We start from the raw sequence: 19,196 nt of genomic DNA, 5'->3' as shown, positions 1-19,196 counted from the left end.
GTGGGGCTGTGAGAAACCACCCATAAAGCAGCCACCATCTCTATTTTAAAAACAGGTGAAGGACTAGGAGAAGCTTTATGACTTCTGAAGAGCTGGCATGCTCTCTGCGGTGGGGGGGGGGGGGCCATAAACATCTTGTGACCAGGGATGGCTCCCCTTTTGTGCCCTGGTGGCCTGGATGCTCAGAATCAAATTTATTTCGGGTCATAGAAACCACCATCACTCATCCATTTTCACAAATACTTGAAACGCTACCGTGATGAATTCCGATCGGGTCCTTTATTAACTGATGCTTAAATCAGAGTCTATGCTTTCCTAGCTTCTGAAAGGGCTACTGAATACCAGAAGGCTTTTTCTCCCGACGTCCACATATTTCATCCCTAACTACGGACACTGAATCTCAGCACGGGCTGGATGAGTCTTCCTTTATGAACATATTACATCTAAAGAGAGGAGAGGGAGAGCAAATGACCTTTTGTCTCCGGAATCTCCTGCCAAAGGCATCCGCAGCTAACGGGCCCTGTCATCCATGAAGAATAAATAGATTGATTAGTTTACTCAGCTGGAAAATGCTTGCTGGGAACTGCCGGTGGTCATCTGGCCAGGAATTTAATTCATATTTCCTGTCACCATGCAGCTAATGTGGGCTGCGACATGGTCATTCAAATACCAAGAAGCTTTCATGCCCTTAAAGAGAGAGAACCTGAAACCCCGAGGGCTCAAGGCGGGCAGAGCCCAGTCGCCCATCCAGCCCTCGGGGGGAGTGAAACAGCAGTGAGATTTAGCCATTCATTAAAGAGCTGATGCAATTCCTAAAAAATAAGACACAAGCAGGCAAGCGAGGCTCCTCAGACTGGGAGCTTCCTACCTGTTCTGTGCCACTAAGTTGCTTCTTTCCTTGAGGTGGTCAATCACCCGCCAAATCCCAGTTCCCTCCATGGAACACAGGGCGTCCACACGAGACGCCATCCTGCAGGGCTCTCACTATACAATCTGAGTCTATGTTGATCAACTTATCTTCTACTGTTGCTTTTCTTTTTATGTTTTACAGCATCCGGCACAAAGTAGGTAGGAGCAGTACTATTTTTTTCAGCACTTTTTCCATATTTGAGACTTTACAATACTTTATTCCCTGCTTTCACTGCTCAGAAAGTACATCATTATTTTTTTAAAAATAAAATAGCCTATTTTTCTGGTTGCAGAATTAACGATTATACGTGGTAAAATAATTCTAAATTGGCTAAAATATATATAAAGGAGATTATCACTACAACCTTTCCATACAAATATGGCCCTGCCCATATCTTAATATCCTTCTCCTAAGTATTTTCTCTGTATACACAGATGCTTAGATTCATGTTCTACAAAAGTAAGATGACAGTACTTATGCTACGTTTTCAGCCTAATTAACATAATACCGTAGGTATGATTTCTTATTATTGGAGTCTCTCTTTCCACACACACAAGCTCATCATATACATGCGTCCCCGCCACAAGTTTATTTGCCCACGGAGCTCTGTTTATCAGATGTACTAAAGTTCATTTAACCAGTTCTCTTTGACGGAACATCCGTTATGGCTTCTAAATTCTTGCTGTTACAAAAATAAACTATATGTGTTTCTGTACATATGTCTATGTGTATTTGTTTGGCTTTTTTCAAGATTCCATAAATATCTAGTTAAAGCTTTCTGTGTATTTTACTATTCCCGGCGCTGGGGCTCAGATGTGAACAAGGAATTTACATTTTACATTTCTCCTTGACATACATTTGCAGAAGTGGAATTCCTATCTCAAGGATTACGCTTATTTTAACTTGCCACACTGAACGTTAGAAATGTTTAATGCATGTACCTATACTATATACATACATATGATACATATATTAAACTAGTGAGAGCCCATTTCCCCATATCTTTGCTAATTTGCTAACGTTGGCTATTATTAACCTTTGCCTATTTGATAGGTGAAGAGGGGAATTTCATGGGAGGGTGCACAGATGCTATCTGTGGTGGATGTGAATGCCTTCTGACTGTATACACTCATTTTCTGAGGGTCTTTGTAAAGTACCTGTTCTATTTTCTCTTGTCCCTCTTTCTGTAGTATCTTATAAAACTTTTCAATGTTAGATATTAGCCCTTTACCAATATCTGCTACTGATTCCTCTATTTTGTTTTGTTTTTGCGTTACGCGGGCCTCTCACTGTTGTGGCCTCTCCCACTGCGGAGCACAGGCTCCGGATGCACAGGCCCAGTGGCCATGGCTCACGGGCCCATCCGCTCCGCGGCATGTGGGATCTTCCCGGACCGGGACACGAACCAGTGTCCCCTGCATCGGCAGGCGGACTCTCAACCACTGCGCCACCAGGGAAGCCCTGATTCCTCTATTTTAAACTTGCCTTTTTTAAGTCTAATTTTGATTAAAAAAGAATTTCTCTAGTATTCTTCCATGAAGTCAAATCTTTTTTTTTTTTTTTGGAATCATGCTCAAAACGTCGTAACCAATTCCAAGATGATACAAATGGTCACCCAAATTACCTCCCGAAATTCTTATGATTTTGTTTCCTTAAATTTAAAATTTAGTGCCCCTGGGATTTAAGATGTTAGGTAAGAATCCAATGTTGTTTTTTCCAGATAGCTGCCCTTCGGCCCATGTGGTAGCCTACAGTGACCGCTCAGTGGGATGGGTGACGAGAGAAGGTTTAAAGTTCTTCCAGGACATAAAGCGCTGGCAGTGCCACCCCAGGTCCCCAGGACACAATGCCCTCGGTGGCGTCCCCGCCTCAGGAGTAAGTCAGAGCTACGAGTCTTCCTTATTCCTGTTCGTCCTCATGTGGACTAACTCACGTCGCCTGAAACCAGGTGATACGAAAAAGGTGTAGACGCCCTCTCAGAGGAAAGCTTGTTTATGACGTGTCTGTTGTGCGGTAGATTAGCTTTTGCAACTATACGCCTGCGTTCTATGCACTGAGCTGTGTTTTTCCAAAGAGGACTGCTTAGTTCAGCTCAGTGATGCTAACTGGAGGGTCTGGAGATAACCTACAGTCCCATCCCGTACTTCCTGAAGAGGTGGCACTACCGTCGCCCAGGTGTAGCTGCTTTCCATGGGGCTGAAGTGCCCAGACCATGTCTGACACCCAACTTTGCAGATGCCCTGCAGGAGGAAAGGTCAGGGCACGCCCTCCTGCGCCCTGGAACACGTCTTACAGGTCTCCTACGTGTTCATTTAAACGTGTTCACTGAATCGGTGTTTGGCAAGGCCCAGGGTCTAAGGAGAAGGGGTGAAGGAGGTGTTGGGGCCTGCCCGGGGAGCTCACACATGTGGGTGTGTATGCAGGACAGAGCTGGACTCAGGAGAGGCCCCCGGGGGAGCTGGCCCCGGAGGAAGGCAGGCTTCGCCATGCAGGGGTCAGCAGGGAGGGCATCCCGCACCAGGTGGTCCCGTCACAGCCTCCGTGCACCCCCATCAGGGCATGGGGGTACCTTCTCTTAAGTGATGTGCTCCCCCTCCCTAATGAGAAGTGGAACTCTTTTCTCCATCTCTGTATCTCGAGGGCCTGGAAGGCCCTGGTTAATAACAAGGATAGTCGTTACTGCACACAGGGGTCTGCAGACAGAAACAGTCCTGCTGTGACCTGCCTCTGAAGCCCGGGTCTCCCGGACCGTCTCAGGGTTGCGATGTTCCTCAAATTCCCTTTACGGTGATGTCCATCTTATTTGAAAATCACTGACCCCGGACTTAGGAGGTCTGGCTAGATTCTGATATCCAGCCAGGAGACTTTAAGAATCTGATTTCTGGAGCGTCGTAAGGAGGTTCACAAAGGTGAAGAAATGGCCCCGGTGGCCCCATGGGGCTCAGATCCCTGTGCAGAAAATAAACATGTGACCCGAGGATCCAGCCCCCCCCTTAGCATCTGGCACTGGGGAGGCGGCCCACACACTGTCGCTCTACCAAGGGGCATCGGTCCTTAAAGCAACTCAGACCCCTGAGCTGTTAAATTAGATAATTCAGTATTTTGCAGTGATTTCAACAATCTAATCATCACTTTCATGACATGATGTCTTGATAACACAAAGTAAAGCTAATGAAGTTAAACAAGATGAATAATTACAGGATCGTAAACACTCAGAGGTGAACTTCGAGTTCAAACCTCTAAGGCCCCAATCAGTGCAAATACTCTCTGCAGTAAGTTAGAGGATGGAAAGAAGTCTAATTTTCAGAGCTACAGTTAAGCACAGCAGGAACAAATCCTTCCCAGATGTCCTTCTTAAGTAAATTGGCGCAAACGGAGAGCTTCAAGACTCCCACTGTTTTCAAAATGACTCTTGTAACTCTTTGCTCAATCGTCCTAAAATGGATGACAGATAGGCATTGGCCCGGAACACAAGCAGACCTTCTGAGACGCGAAGCTGTAGCGCTGCCTCAGTGACTAACGTGTGCGTCTGGGGGGTTAACGGGAATGTGCTGGGGTTTTCGGTGAAGGGGTGGCACTGGGGCGTGGCTCAGCCTGGGCTCAGGGTCTCCCGTGATCGTTCCCAGACCTCATCTCAGATCTCAGGTCCCATCCGTGGCCTGCTGGGTTGTGATGAAGAGAAATAACTGACCTTCCAATTGGAATGATTTTTTCCCAACACAGGATGAGCACCCTTTACTGCTCACCCATTCTGCACAGCGATGGACGTGTTGTTTAAAACAGCCTCTGTGCATCTGTTATGTATGTGTGACCATCCCAGCGGCCAAGAGGGAGAGTCAGCATCCTGAGTGGGCTCCGTGAAGGCGCCGTAACCTGTGCAGGGAAGATATGTGGGAGCCAAGCCAGCGCGTCGGATGGTCGCGAGGCTGCAGTCGATTAACTCTTCCATAGCGGACGCCCAGCGCACCCAGAGGGGCCCGCGGAGCCCCGCCCTGTGCTGAAGCCTGCAGCCCACCCACTGGCTTTGGAACAACGTCTCAGTCCTTTGGGGGCTGCAACAAAAGACCACAGGTGGGGCAGGAGAGGCTTATGAACAGCAGAGGCTCATCTCTCACGGCTCTAGAGGCTGGAGTCAAGATCGAGATGGCAGCGTGACCGGGCTCTGGGTTCTGGTGAGGCTGCAGACAGCGGACGCCCTGTCCTCGCAGGGGGAGAGCAGAGGGGAGCAAGCGCTCTCCTGAGACTCTTCACAGGTACCCACCCCATCACGGGCCCCCCTCAGGAGCTCATCTAAATGCAACCATCCCCAGTCCCGCCTCCTAACACCGTCACCCTGGCGGTCCGGCTTCACTACATGCATTTGAGAGGACACACACTTTCAGTCTATGACCAATATTGTCAGCAAACACTGACGAAGCCCGCAGCTCCGTCAAGGGCACAGTCTCTCGGTGGGCAGACGCGTCTCCACACACGGGTCACGCCTGGTCCTGGACTTGGGTCTCCACTGACAACTCCCGCCCTCCCCCCCAACCCCCCGCCCCGAGACAGCGGGTGCCCTTCCCCGACAGGCTGTCGGCCCGGAGTCGGATCTGCATGTGCCCCGAGCACACACCTGCGGGCACGTCAGCCAGTGTGTGGACCTCTGCGGAAGCCCCAAGCCGCCCTGGCTGCCCCTCAGGCATTCCTACCCCACCCTTGCCTGCGGGATGAACTGACTGCTTAACAGATCCGTCAAACAGGGGTAAATGTAAATATTCGAACGGCCAAGCCAAATTTTATCCTTAAAGCTGTGTCCCGTGCCCTGTGTGCAGAGCACCTCCCAGGGTCACACGTGTCATAACGGGAATCAGTCCCAGTGGTTCAGCGTCCCAGGCTTCCAGGAGCGATGACAAACCCAAATGTGGTCCCAACGTACAATTAAAGTATGAGTTACGCCATGGTTTTGCGTACATTACTATTTAAGTTAACGTGGGACCCACGCTCCTTTCACTGAAACATTGAATAGCATACTCAGAACATCGCGGATGAATGTTTGAATGAAACCCCTAGGGCTCCACGTTGAGAAGCGAAACACCCATTAAGAGATCCCCACATTGGGTTACACTCTGATGTGGTCGTTTCTAGCTCTGTGTTCACTTGGGAAAATATACTGCCTCCATTGCAATACAGTAAATAAGAAGCTGGTCATAAAACACGATAAATACACTGTAATCTACACCTCTCCTCCACGGTCTTCCCCCTCCACGCCCTGCCCATCCATTTACTCTAAGAGCTTGGACCATCGGCTTCGAGTTGAGAGCTCCGGGTCTGAACACGAGCTCTCCGTTAAGCCGCCTGACTTCTCTGTACTTTTCTTAAGAAGTGCTCCTGCCGTGTGGGGGGGCAGAGGCCGGGCAGGTCCTAGACGACCTACGATGGGCGCCTGACCCCCGCTGCAAAGCCTTCTGCAGCCCATGCGTGGACGCGCCGAGCTGAGAAGCCTGATGGGAAGCACGAAGGCCCGCCTGCTTTCCGTGCCGAGAGGGGAGCAGCATGGCGCGGGGTCTGCTCACCGGCAGAGTCGGCGCCCAATAAACGGAGCAGTCAAAGGCTTCCCACCCGTGCCTGTGCCCAGAGTTCCTCTCCGGAAAATTTATCTTCAACATTGAAAACAGATTTTTTTTTTCTGAGTGCGAAACTGTTCCCACCACTCTGCTACTTAACACTCAGCTACTTCATGGCCGCTTATGGCTCAGAGCTGCGAGGTGTGATCCCCGGGCCGGCAGCATCGGCGTCAGCTGGGAACTTGCTCGATTCTCAGTCCCTCCTGTCTCTTCGCCCATCACCTCTTTGTAAACATTTCTCTTCTTTTGCTTTCTCTTTTTATTGCATCTCTATGAGATGACGGATGCTAATTAAACTTATTGTTAGCATTAACTTATCATTTCACAAGATGTGTAAGTCAGACAATTATGCGGTACACTGTCAAGTATTTCTCTATGAAAGGTGGTTTTAAAAGGCAGCAAAATCCCAAAACAAGCAAACAAAAACTGTACCTAAAAAAGAAAAAGAATAATACAATTTATAATAATTTAAAAATTGTATTGCTCTTTTTATAGCAATGAGCAGCGACCTAACTCATCACATGCCTTAGACCCCAGGCCTAGTCCCCGCGCCGCTGGAACTGAGCGGCGTGTTGAGGTTGGCTTCCTGAGTGAACTGCCGTCACCTTTTGATTCCTGCGGTTTTCTTTGCCATCTGAGGTTTCCCAAACACACCGTGATGTTTCTCTCCCCAGAGCCTTCCCATACGCTGCTCTCTCTTTCTGAAATAACTGTTTTTTCCCCTTAGGGAACACCACCCTTCTTTAAAGGGACATCTCCCCACAAAAGACTGCTCTTTCTTCTAATTTATTCTGTTTTACCCTGGTTTTATATTCTGAAGGAATTAAAAAATTGCATAGAGTCAAAATTACATTTGTAAACCCTGTATTCTGGCACTAGACACATAATGTCCCTATAATTTAGAGGGATACAGAGATACATGTATATGTATATACACAGGGAGATACACAGGCGGAGATCTAGACACAGATGCGTAGAGGTGACAGGTATGGGGAGGCGGGTGGGGAGAAAGAGAGAGAGAGAGGTGGATGCTGATACACACAGACTCTTCATGAGTCTTGATCTCTGGGAAGGAAGAAGAGAAGACAGGAAAGGAGGGAGGGAGGGAGGGATAAATGTCACTCAATCCAGTGGCTTTTCCTATGTAGCAGCTTATATTTATTCATGACCTCTTTTGAACAAAAATTATTTTAAAAATGCCGCTCCTCTGAAGTGTTTAGGAAACTAACAGCAAAAGAGCCCCATCAGACAGTTATTCTAACATGGTTAATTGCAGAAATTCTGGCTTACTGCATACACTTGCTGAGACAGGCCGGGAAGAGGCAAAGGCTGGGCTGCAGGTGAGGTCAGGTCCTCAGTCTCACGCACACGCTGGCCGGGCTACTGGGCTGTCCCTTCCCCAGCGGGGTCTCAGCGCCCATTGGCTCCACCAAGTTTACTTGTTTAAAATGCCACGTCTCTGTAAGAAGTTCTCTCCCATTCTCCCGTGCTTCCTCTTTCAGAGCAAAGCGGTATATTCAAGAGAACACTCCCTCGCTAGGGTGTGATGCTCTGGGGCCCAGTTTCCCCGTCCAGAGCCTAGAAACGGCCTTCTCCCAGGGTTGGTGTGACAGCTGCACGATCCAAAACGAAACACTTAGAATATAGGAAAAGTTTACGAATATTCACGTCTCCTTCCTCACCCGGCAAAGGACACGGAAGCTAAACTCTCCAGCCACGATTCTAGTCTTTCCACGTAGGGCCCTGAGACGTCCTGTTAGCAATGATTTATTCGCCTCAAATTTCAACGTCCAGTTTCATTACCATCAAATTTGAGAAAACACAAAAGATCTTTAAATTCCTCCTTTTCCAATCAAGCCACGGGAAGTGAGAGAATAATGGGGTTCTGCCGAAGAGATTTCCACTCACAGAAGCCGCAGACTATCCCTGAATATGAATCCTACAGCCGCCGGGCAGCGGCATTCGGGGCAGAAGGCCAGGCTGGACCATCCTGCCTGCACTGTCTATTTTTCTCGTCGCAGGTCCAGGAAACGCAGCTGACCTTTGTCAGGCCAACAAGATGCATCTCTGGGTGTAAACTGGGCCCTGGGACCCAGCCTGCCTTCAGGGTCCACGACAGGAAGTTTAACGAGAAGATGGAGATGCAGCACAAATAGTGGCTGCATTAGAGGTTTATTGCAAAAGAGAATATCGTTTTAGTGCCGTTCGATGTCTGGCTACAGATCACCTGTTAGGTGCTGGCCGTGCTGCCGGGCACAGGGCAGGGAGCAAAAGAGAAACAGAACTTTTCTCTCCCTCGGGAAGCATGTGTATTAGGGAGAGAAGCAATGCAGACGAAGCAATTAGAGAAAGAAAATAAGACAGTCTATGGACAAAGTTTGTTTCACATGACAATTACTGCAATAAAAATACTAACAGAAGCCGCTAAAATATTAACGGTGTGAAGCTGAGGACAGAAAGGGAAACCAACAGATGGGAGGTGTCACGGGGTGTGGTCCCAGGGATGGTGCCTGTCACCTGGCTCTGTTCCCCACATTCCCTCCACCTGCAGCTACTGGAGGACGCGATAGAAGACAGCTTTTCCTGTTTTTTTTTAAAAACTTATTTTTTACCTTTTTCATGTTAAGCAAAGAAAACAGGAATAAGTATGTGGCTTATTATTTGAGTAAAAGTTTAATGTGAACAGGAGGTAAAGGAAAACCAGAAAGTGAAAAGAGTAGGACCCACAGAGAGGAGGGGTCCTCCCGGCCCAGGTGGGTGGAGCAGGTGGAGATGACACTGGGGACCCGCCTCCCCGCGTGAATGTGGGCCCAGCTGCACGGGGGGCCGGGTCCATCTGCAGGGCTCGGTCCATCTGGCCAAGATCCTGGAAGGGAGACTGACCTCGCCGTCTGCCGCTCTGCAGGAGGGCTAAGAAACGGGGTGGGAATTGAGGGAAAGGCGAGGTGTAGGCGGCTGCCCGAGGACTGTGCTGACCACCCAGGACATGGCCAGCGAGGGCTGCACCCACCACCTTTGGAACGTGAGCTGGCAAATACGAGGGCACGTGGCTGGAGAAAGTGTCACGGTTCCCTCCTTTCTGGGAGCTCAGGATCCCAGGTTCTCCATGTCTAGACACCCGTCTCTCCCCTCCTGCTGCCAGTTTTGGTTTACAATGTGTGGGTACTTTTCCCTTTTCTGTGTTGCTTTACGATTTCACCTCCGTCTTGCTTCCCTCGCGCTTCTGCACTTCGGGAAGAACAGACGCCACCAGGTGTCAGATCCCTCACCTTCCTCTGGGCACAGAATCCCAGGGCCTGTGGCCTGTGTGAACCACACACTCGGTGAACAGGGCTAAATGGACACACACTCCCCAGACCCCGTGTCCAGCCGCATCCTGGCCTATGGCCTTAGCGACCGAGTCCCCGCCAGGCTCGTGTCTTGAACCTCCTCTGCGAGTCCACTGGGAATACGTGAAGATGTCTGGAAAACCAAGGTATCTTCCTGTAGCGCTGCCACATGACTCCTGCAGACGACAAGTGTGAAGAGTTCAGAGCTCGCAGGACTTAGTTTGGCCTCGGATAGACTGGGGAGGGCTTTGTAATAGAAGAGGGATTTGAACTGGGCTGGAGGGACGGAGGACTTAGGTGAGAGACATGGGGCTCCGTGCATCCACTTAAGAAGAAAGAACCAGGGCTTCCCTGGTGGCGCAGTGGTTGAGAGTCCACCTGCTTATGCAGGGGGTGCAAGTTCGTGCCCCGGTCTGGGAGGATCCCACATGCCGCGGAGCGGCTGTGCCCATGAGCCATGGCTGCTGAGCCTGCACGTCCGGAGCCTGTGCTCCGCAACGGGAGAGGCCACAACAGTGAGAGGCCCGCGTATGGCAAAAAGGAAAAAAAAAAACAAAAAAAAGAAAGAACCAGAACAATCCATCCCTGTGAAACGCAGGCGCTTCCAGAATTTAAATTTGATGGCAAATGAAGTAGAGAAAGCACAGAGACAGGCCAAGAAAGGACAGGGCAGCGCCACTGTGTGTAACCGGCAGCACAGCCAACGGTCACGGGCTGGACTGTGTCCCCCAGAGTCTACGCCAAAGCCTAACCCCCAGGACCTCAGAATGTGACTGGGGCTGGCACAGAGCCTTTCAAGAGGTGATTAAGGTATAATGAGGTCCTAGGGGTGGGCTCGAATCCTATGTGACGGGTATCCTTATAAGAAGAGATGAGGACCCAGGTACGCACAGAGGGGTGACCGCATGGGGACACGGGGGAGGAGGCGGTTGTCCACACACCCAGGAGAGAGGCCTCGGGGACCAGCCCTGTGACGTCTCCATCCCAGATTCCAGCCTCCAGACCCGGGAGAGGTAAGTCTGTTTGTCAATCCACCCAGACTGTGGCACTTTGCTTGGGCCGCCCCAGAAAACCCACACCAACTTGAACCAAAGCTTTGAACCAAGCTGTGTGTTCCTTCACTGCTGGGGGGCGGGGGGTTTCTAACACCGCCTGGCAGCCTTCCTCTCCCTGGGCCGCCCACTCACGCAGTGTTGAGTACCAGGTGCGTGCAGCCGTGCTGGGGGTGACCCTGGGACGTGGCAAATGCCAGTGCTGGAAGATGGGTGCCCAGAGCATCTGGGGAGGCCATACTGAAGGAGGAGCCACAAAAGGCCACGTGGCCTTCGTACTGGAGAAGTGGACACAAGGGGAGCCCCAAGTACATTCAACTAAACGTGAAAAGATGCCTGGGTCCTGGGTTCCTCGGAACAGAACAGGCTGCCCTGTTTGGTTGGAATAACCAAATAAATCATTTAACTCCGAAGTTTATCATGGAGTTTACCCAACATTAACAAATTACATTATGTAAAGTCACAAGAAAGATGAAGAGGCTCATGGACATTTCAGGCTTCTCGAAAGATCTGTATTTACTTGTTTTCAATCATTAACCCTCCCCATTAGGCCCACACCTAACACACGCTGGGCGTCTTTCATCAATGTTCTCTCCCTATTTCTGGATTGTCTGTGGGGAGCGCCACGGGGGGCGTGGGACTTGGTGCAGGGGCGTGAGTGCCCGGGACCCCGTGCGGCCTGTAGACCTGTAGGCACCCAAACCCCAGTTAGAATCTGCAGTCGCACCAGAGCCCGAGGTGGGCTGTCCACACGACAACACGTGAGGGAGACTGAACGTGCACAGAACAGAACAGAGCAGAGGGCGCGTCTGGTCACATCCTCCAGGGAGACAAAACGCAGGAGCTCACACAAGCACCCCGGGCATCTGCTCCCACCCCTGCGCCCTCTCTCCACCGTTTACACGGGACTCACGTCTGGACCCAGGCCAAGCGACTGGATACCTCTGGTCAAAACTTGACACTCAGTCCAGGTGCGTTGTAAATTGTCGCAGTTAAGAATGCACACACAATAGCACATACTTATGTGAGCAGCAGTGTTCAATGAGACACATATTAAATCTTCCTAAGATACAGAGGGTTTCCAAGCACAGCAACCAAGGTGCTTTTTTTTTTTTTTCGCGGTACGCGGGCCTCTCACTGCCGTGGCCTCCCCCGTTGCGGAGCACAGGCTCCGGACGCGCAGGCTCAGCGACCATGGCTCACGGGCCCAGCCGCTCCGTGGCATGTGGGATCTTCCGGACCGGGGCACGAACCCGCGTCCCCTGCATCGGCAGGCGGACCCTCAACCACTGTGCCACCAGGGAAGCCCCAAGGTGCTTTTTATTAGCAGTGTGTGGGCTATGCCTCTCTTGACTTTTAGGATGACGAGAACAGCTCTGGGAGGGGAGGTGGAAGGTTCTACCTTCCCCTGGAGTCTCCAGCGGGGCCGGGACGGTCAGGGTCCCGGCTATTTCCCGGGCTGGGCTCACGGGGGCTTCAGCTCCTGAGTCAGGAAGCCCCAGATCATGGGCTGATTTTTGTGTTATTGTCGATCTGTGAATTTTCTTAGAGACGTGACCACATTTTCACTAGATTCTTAAAGAGGTTTGGGATCCAGAAGAGAATCCCAAAGATCAGTCTTTTTTAAATAAATTTATTTTATTTTTGGCTGCGTTGGGTCTTTGTTGCTGCGTGCGGGCTTTCTCTAGTTGTGGCGAGCGGGGGCTACTCTTCATTGTGGTGCGCAGGCTTCTCATTGTGGTGGCTTCTCTTGTTGTGGAGCACGGGCTCTAGGCACGCGGGCTACAGTAGTTGTGGCTCACGGGCTCAATAGTTGTGGCTCACGGGCTGTAAAGTGCAGGCTCAGTAATTGCGGCACACGGGCTTAGTTGCTCCGCGGCATGTGGGAACTTCCCGGACCAGGGCTCAAACCTGTGTCCCCTGCATTGGCATGCGGATTCCCTGGATGTGCCACCAGGGAAGCCCCAAAGATCGGTCTTTAGACTTCAGTTCCTGGAGGGAGTTTTCGGGTTTACGCCTTCGGCCTTGCATCGCCCAGCGAGTCCCATGGATGACAGCCAAGCAGTGGTCAAATCCTTACATTTTGGTTCCATGACCACCCCCCTCGCTCCTTGCAGGAACTGTTTCTCACAACGTGATTTGCAGCTAGTAAGTCCCCCTGGTGACTGGGTTCCCTGGTCAAGTGTGGGAGGAATAACCTGTGCAAATTTCAATGCAGCTGCTTACGAATGGATGTCTCATCGCTCAAAACCTCACTCAGCTACTGAGAAAACGTGCTGCAGGACACCTTAGAAAGTGCGCACCTTGGGGGTGGGCATCTGTTTGCAGACCCGGGTGCCGGGGCCGCCTCCCGGCCTGTTTCTCACCACAGCCCTCTCTCTTGTGCCTGTTTGGGCTGTGCCGGGCACACGCTGTGAAGCATCCTGCTCACTCTCTGCTCCTGCCTTGTCCAACACCTGCAGGAGCTCTGGCCCTCACTCGCCTCCACCCTTGGCACTGGCCCACTCCCTTCACCCCTGGGCCTCACCCGGTACCACCTCCTCCAGAAAGCCTTCCCTGATTGCCCCTCCTCAGGCCTCAATGGATGTCCCTTCTCTCCACCTCCCGATCCCTGTGGGCGGACTTGCAGGGGTCTATGATCAGCCACTCGGCCTGGAGCCCCCGCTAGACGATGAGGGCAGGACACAGGTCTCATTTCTCTCTCTCTCTCTAGCCCTTGGCACTGAATCTGGTGCAAGTTAGGTGATATTTATTTTATGAAGAAATACATGAGGATATTGACAATTCAGGAAATGACCTGTTAGAAATCCTGTTACAAAGAGGGGAAAAGGGAGAAAGAGAAGAAAATGGGAAACTTTAAACACAGTGAGGACTTCCTGGGTTCCCAGCACAGGGTCTGTGAGTCAGACCAGCAACCCTGGCTGGAGCATCTGCCAGCACCAGCTCTGACAGCAGGGCGCGGGGTCGCTTTTACAAGGACAAGTGTGGCTGGATGATTTCTCTAATGCAGGACACACAAGGCGCTCACCCCTCACTGCACGCACGGCGCCTGCCAACACGCATTTTTGCTCCTGGGCAAACATTTATTCTAGGCAGTGAAAGGAAAGGGGCAGGACATTTATATCTGTGCCCCTGCGAGACGCTCACGGCGTCCTGGACGTTGATGCTCAGGGCGGCCCCTCCCCACTCCGCCCTCTGGTCCTGAGGACATTCAGTAACGTGGCTGCAGGGGCTCTGTCCACGGGGACCAGATCTATGTGCTGAACACGTGGGTCAATGCCATTACCAGCAAGAGGACATTCAGGCGGCAGCTTTTAGTTCAGCAAGAATCTTTTATCCGAGTGAGCAACTTTCCACTTCTAGACCCACAGGGCACCCATTCCATGATGTGCACGTTCTCCTTCACCATCAAATGTGTTACTACCGATCTGTGAATTTTCCCGGGGACACGACCTCGCAGCCCCCCTTCCTGGTCTGCAGGTGGTAATGCTAGCCTTGCAGAGATGCGTGGAATCCAGGTCCCTGTAGGCTGTCCGTGTGTCCTGAGCCCTGGGACCCCGTTCACCCGCGTGTCCCCTCCAGGGCCAAGCCCACTCTGGTCCTAAATGAAGGGGTGGGAACTTGGCTCTGCCCACGGGGCTCCGAGCCCGGCGACGGTGGAGGGTCTGATCCGCCAGCCCGCAGGCTTTGGCCAGAGGTGCTGACCGAGACAGTCCCCTGAGCAGGACTGATTCAGACGTGCCTCTTCCTGAGCCCCGTTCCTTAGCGCATTTACTTTAGAAGCTTTTGTTACAAATCCTCTCTCCACGGAGGCCAGGAGCCTGATTTCGGCAGCACCTGCCCCCAGTTGCAAAACTACCTGTCCGTCGTGAAGATGGGAGGAAGCTCACGCCTCCTCTGGGAAAGGCCCATCTGCAAAGGCGGGTGGCCTGGGGTCTCCCACCCCGGCTCCCAAATATCCCCTCCCTTCAGCCCCGCAGAGCCGAGCTCAGTTCTCACCCCTGGACCATAAATTCTCCCTCGCCGTCCAACTGTCCAGTGCGATGTTCCCGATGACACGCATTCGCATGATGGATAGAAAACTCCAGGAGGCAGTGTTAGGGTCAGCGTGCCGACGAGGGCGTTTGGCTCAGGGAAGCTCACCCAGGCCAGGGCTCCCTGGCACCTGAGCCCATGCCCTCCTGCCGCCCGTGAGCTTTTTAACAGGGTGTGCGGACTTCCTCCGGAGAGGCTGCCACCTCTGCATCCCCGGGACTCAAACCCACTCAGATCCCCTGTTATGGCTTGTGTTGTTTCTGTGAAAAGAGGCATTGCTGGGTGGTTGTGGGAAGAAGATGCGGGTAGGTGAGCGAGGACTCATTCGTCTGCCTCACCCCGGCCTCTAGTTTGGATGCAGAGATATAGCTTCGAGGGGCAAGAGACCGACGTCCTGAGGAGGGCGGGGGTCTTTCTCGCTGGCCCCTGCGCACCTGCCCTTCTACTGCAGTCTTATTTCCTCTCCTGTACAGGGAGGGTGGAAACTTCCAGGCCGGCAGCCAACTCTACCTACAGATGGATTTCGTCTGGCCCCATCGTGAGTCACAGTATTTTTTTTTTTAATGAATTACTTGCCAACATCTAAATTAAGAAGTTTCAGACAGAAACTAGATTTTTGGCTTCTCGTGAAAGCTCAGAGGATCTAGCAGCGCTGGGCCCGAGTCACGGTCACGGCAGGGCTGGGGCTGCTCCCTCCGAGGTGGTCCCGCTTCCCCGCGGCCCCTCCCAGGCCCCTGAGTGCTCTGGGTCGCCACCCCTCAACACAGAAAGGTAGCAGGATAAAGAGAGACTTGAAAAATGGGAAGGGAGGGGAAAAGGCAAGGAAAACTAGCTGTCTACCTTGAAATTTCACATTAAATTACCTAAGAGAAGTTCAGAAAATCATGAGGTCACGTTTCTTAACCTGAAATGAATATCATTAAGTCAGCGCTGTTCTCAAAACTAAGGTTTTAGCTTCACAAATTTAAAAAGACATGAGAAGAAAACAGATTTGAATTCTTTCTGCACTCAGGGGTGATGTTAAGCTCTTGGGTTAGGGAGAGACCCCCTTCCCTTCGTAACGGGGTGTTAGGGACTCGCGATTGACTATTATTAGTGTGGAATCCACGGCTCAAGGGAATCAGACAAGAAATTGGGGAAATGAGGAAATAAATGAGCCGTGACACAGCAGCCCCTCTGCGCAGACACTGCAGCCAGCACCTCACCTCCTCCGCACAGAATTCCGGGATGTCTGAACCATCGCCTGCATTTGTGATGTGACGACACTGAACTCAGAGGGCTGGGGTGAGTTGCTCGAGGTTGTACATAGAGACTGGACGGGGTGGGGGGGGGTCTGGGTCCAAACCCAGGTCACTCCCCCGACATCCAGGCCTGGACCCATTTGATCCACCCTGCCCCGGGGCAGACATGCCAAGGACCCTGCAGACCCCGCCACCAGGGGCTCTTGCCCACACACAGCTGCCTGGCCGGTCCTGGGACTTCTCCTCAGACAACTTCGGATGCTTCTAAGGACAGCGTGAGTGTGCCGTAGACAAGAAGAGAAAGAAATCTCTGGAAAGGAAGAGGAACGGCCACCACCTCCAGGCTCCACCTCTAGGCTCACTGAGGAAGGAACTGCTCCTCGAAATAACGGTGCCCTTGACACTGAAGAATTTTGTTAAATGAGGGAAATTCTGGGAGACGACTCAGCTTGCACTCGACATTTCTGGGCAGAGTCGCCAGCTACCGTGCAGTCCTCTTTTGTGTATCTCGGTTCCCACTGGAAGGGGAGACGATGGCTTGCAGAGAAGATGCTTGACACACACTCACTAAACTGAGAAATCTAATAGTCGACACAGGTGGGCCTCCGGACAGACTTCTGGTTCTACTCAAACTGTGAACTGAGTCAGGAAACCAAACCAAGGGTCAGAATTCATTTAATACCACTGACCTAAAACCACGATGACTGGAAGGAAGCCCCAGCTCCAGACAGCTGTCCACAGGGCCCTGTGTCGGGGCTAATCCCAGTGATAACCAAAGAAAAAAATGGAAAAAATCGATAGAGAAAAATAATTTCTAAAGGCAACGCATGGTTTTCCATTTGTTTTCATCTTTATAAATCATTAAGAAAGATAAATCCGTGTCCTTCACATACAGTCTGGAGTAAAAACTACGAATTAAGGTCTAGCCTCGATACTGCAAAGTCCTTTGCTGGAGGAGAATTTGATCCATGAAACGTCAACCGAAAGAACTGGGCCACAGGGGCCCTGCAGGAGCCGGCTCGTCTGGACAGCCCTCCAGGGAGCGGGCGGGAGCCGGGGTCTGACAGTGCAGAGTCACTGTCATAAATCTTACTCAGTGAGTCCCCGAGGGTACCACCAGTGATGGTCATTTTAACTTTTCTATTCCATTAATAGTGTTAACCTGGGTTCTGGCCCCAAGCTCAGGCTACTGCACGGTGCCTCAAGAGAAAGGATCAGAGAAGCATCTTCGTCCTGTTCTCAGGATGAGGTTTTTAATCAGGTGACATTTTTGGGTAATTGCACGCCTCCCTTTTAGACACAGTGCGTGTGTCTGGAGCACACGTGACCCAGAAGGGGTGTGAGACAAGGTTTCTGCGTCTGGTGGGACTGGATGGAAACTTGAAAGGAAGCAGAGGGTCACAACCAAGACTAACTCTGCAGCCAGAGGGGACGCGGACCCCGATCTCTGGACGGGGTGGTGCACACGTGCGGTCCCGGGACGTCTTCCTGCACTCCAGCCCAGGCGACACAAAGCAGCACAGAGATGCCTTTAATCGCCTACATGGGCCCACATGCAAAATTTTTTTTTTTTTTTTTTTTTTTTTTTTTTGCGGTACATGGGCCTCTCACTGTTGTGGCCTCTCCCATTGTGGAGCACAGGCTCCGGACGCGCAGGCTCAGCAGCCATGGCTCACGGGCCCAGCCGCTCCGCGGCATGTGGGATCTTCCTGGACCGGGGCACGAACCCGTGTCCCCTGCATCGGCAGGCGGACTCTCAACCACTGCGCCACCAGGGAAGCCCCATATGCAAAATTTTTAAAGCACACTCAGGGCGAAGGAAACAACACTTGGTTGCTCGTTTCAGTCTGCGTGTTTGCCAAAAGACAGCAATAGAAAAGGTAAATCTGAGATCACATCGCACTTGAAAGCCACGTGAAGGATTTCAGCACTTTTCTCCAATGTCCTTGGATAAAGACATGAAAAGTGGCAAGGGACTGTCACAGGCTCAGGTTGGGTCTTTGCTAGAACCCTGAGGATACTCAGGAGAAGAGAGGGGCTGGGGGGTGGAAGTCCCTCCGCGTTAGGAGCCCGTGGGATTTGCTGGTAACACACAAGACGGAGGCATGCTTGGATCACTCATGGGTCACACGAGCAACACGCAAAGGCTTTTTCATGAACAAATTTGGGGTGCGCACTTTATTTTCAAGTAGCAAAGCTCTTAAGACCGACGCAGCCACAGGGAGGAGAACGTGAAGCCTGTCTATCCCTCCACCCATAGTAAGAGGGAACCGGGTGCCCCGTCCTCGGAGCAGCAGGTCAAGCGGGATGAGAATCGCGTGGATGCTGCGAAACCTGCAGTCAGCCCAGCAACGGGCCCTCCTGCGGCTCTGACAACAGTAACAGGTACACAAATGGCAACACCCCTGGGGCCTGACGCCAGGTTCCGGGGGGTCCCTGACATCCGCACGAGGACCTCTACGTGGCCACGGCATGGCTCCCCCGTCCCGCCTGGACTCTGACGGGTCCCCACAGAGCAGCCTCTGCTCTGAGCCCCTCCTGAGCCCACTTTCCTGGTGTCCGGAAAAGACGAGGGACAGACGGTGCTGAGGAGGCCCCCCCCCCGCTCCCGTCTGCCCCCGGAGCCCCCGCTTCCCGGGTGCAGGTGCTGAGGCCCCGAGGTCAGGACGGGAGCTGAGCCGCAGCACAGACGGGGCCGGAATGAGAGTCCCAGGGAGACCCGTCCCCAGGGACCCCTGAGCTGCCATTCTCCCAACACCTGCTCTCGCCCTTCCGACTTCTCATTTTTCTGCTGGAATCCTGAACTTAATGCAGTTTCAAAACCAAGAAAAGAGAGATTCTGTTTCACTGCCGTGAACTTCCAACCATCTGTGTGAGGCCAGCAGATAAACACGACTGCATCACCCCACAGGCGAGTGGGTGCCTTCCCCAGGATTCTTCCTGCCATGGAGAAGTGTCTGGGGGGCCACCGGGGGGGAGGCCACGAGGGATGTCCACCTGTGGTCAGCAAGCCCAAGGGGGACTGT

At 52.1% G+C, this 19,196-nt stretch overlaps 1 protein-coding gene across 1 annotated transcript in view; it reads right to left on the bottom strand.

Moving 5' to 3' along the window:
- The window catches only part of DLGAP2 (DLG associated protein 2), a 724,732-nt gene that overhangs the window by 225,020 nt on the left and 480,516 nt on the right, over positions 1-19,196 (bottom strand). The window lies entirely within an intron of this gene.

This window comes from Orcinus orca, chromosome 21 (assembly GCF_937001465.1).
Source record: "Orcinus orca chromosome 21, mOrcOrc1.1, whole genome shotgun sequence".
NCBI classification, from domain to species: Eukaryota; Metazoa; Chordata; class Mammalia; order Artiodactyla; family Delphinidae; genus Orcinus; species Orcinus orca.
The sequence above is the reverse complement of the archived record's forward strand: the minus strand, read 5'-3'. Positions and strand labels throughout refer to the sequence as shown.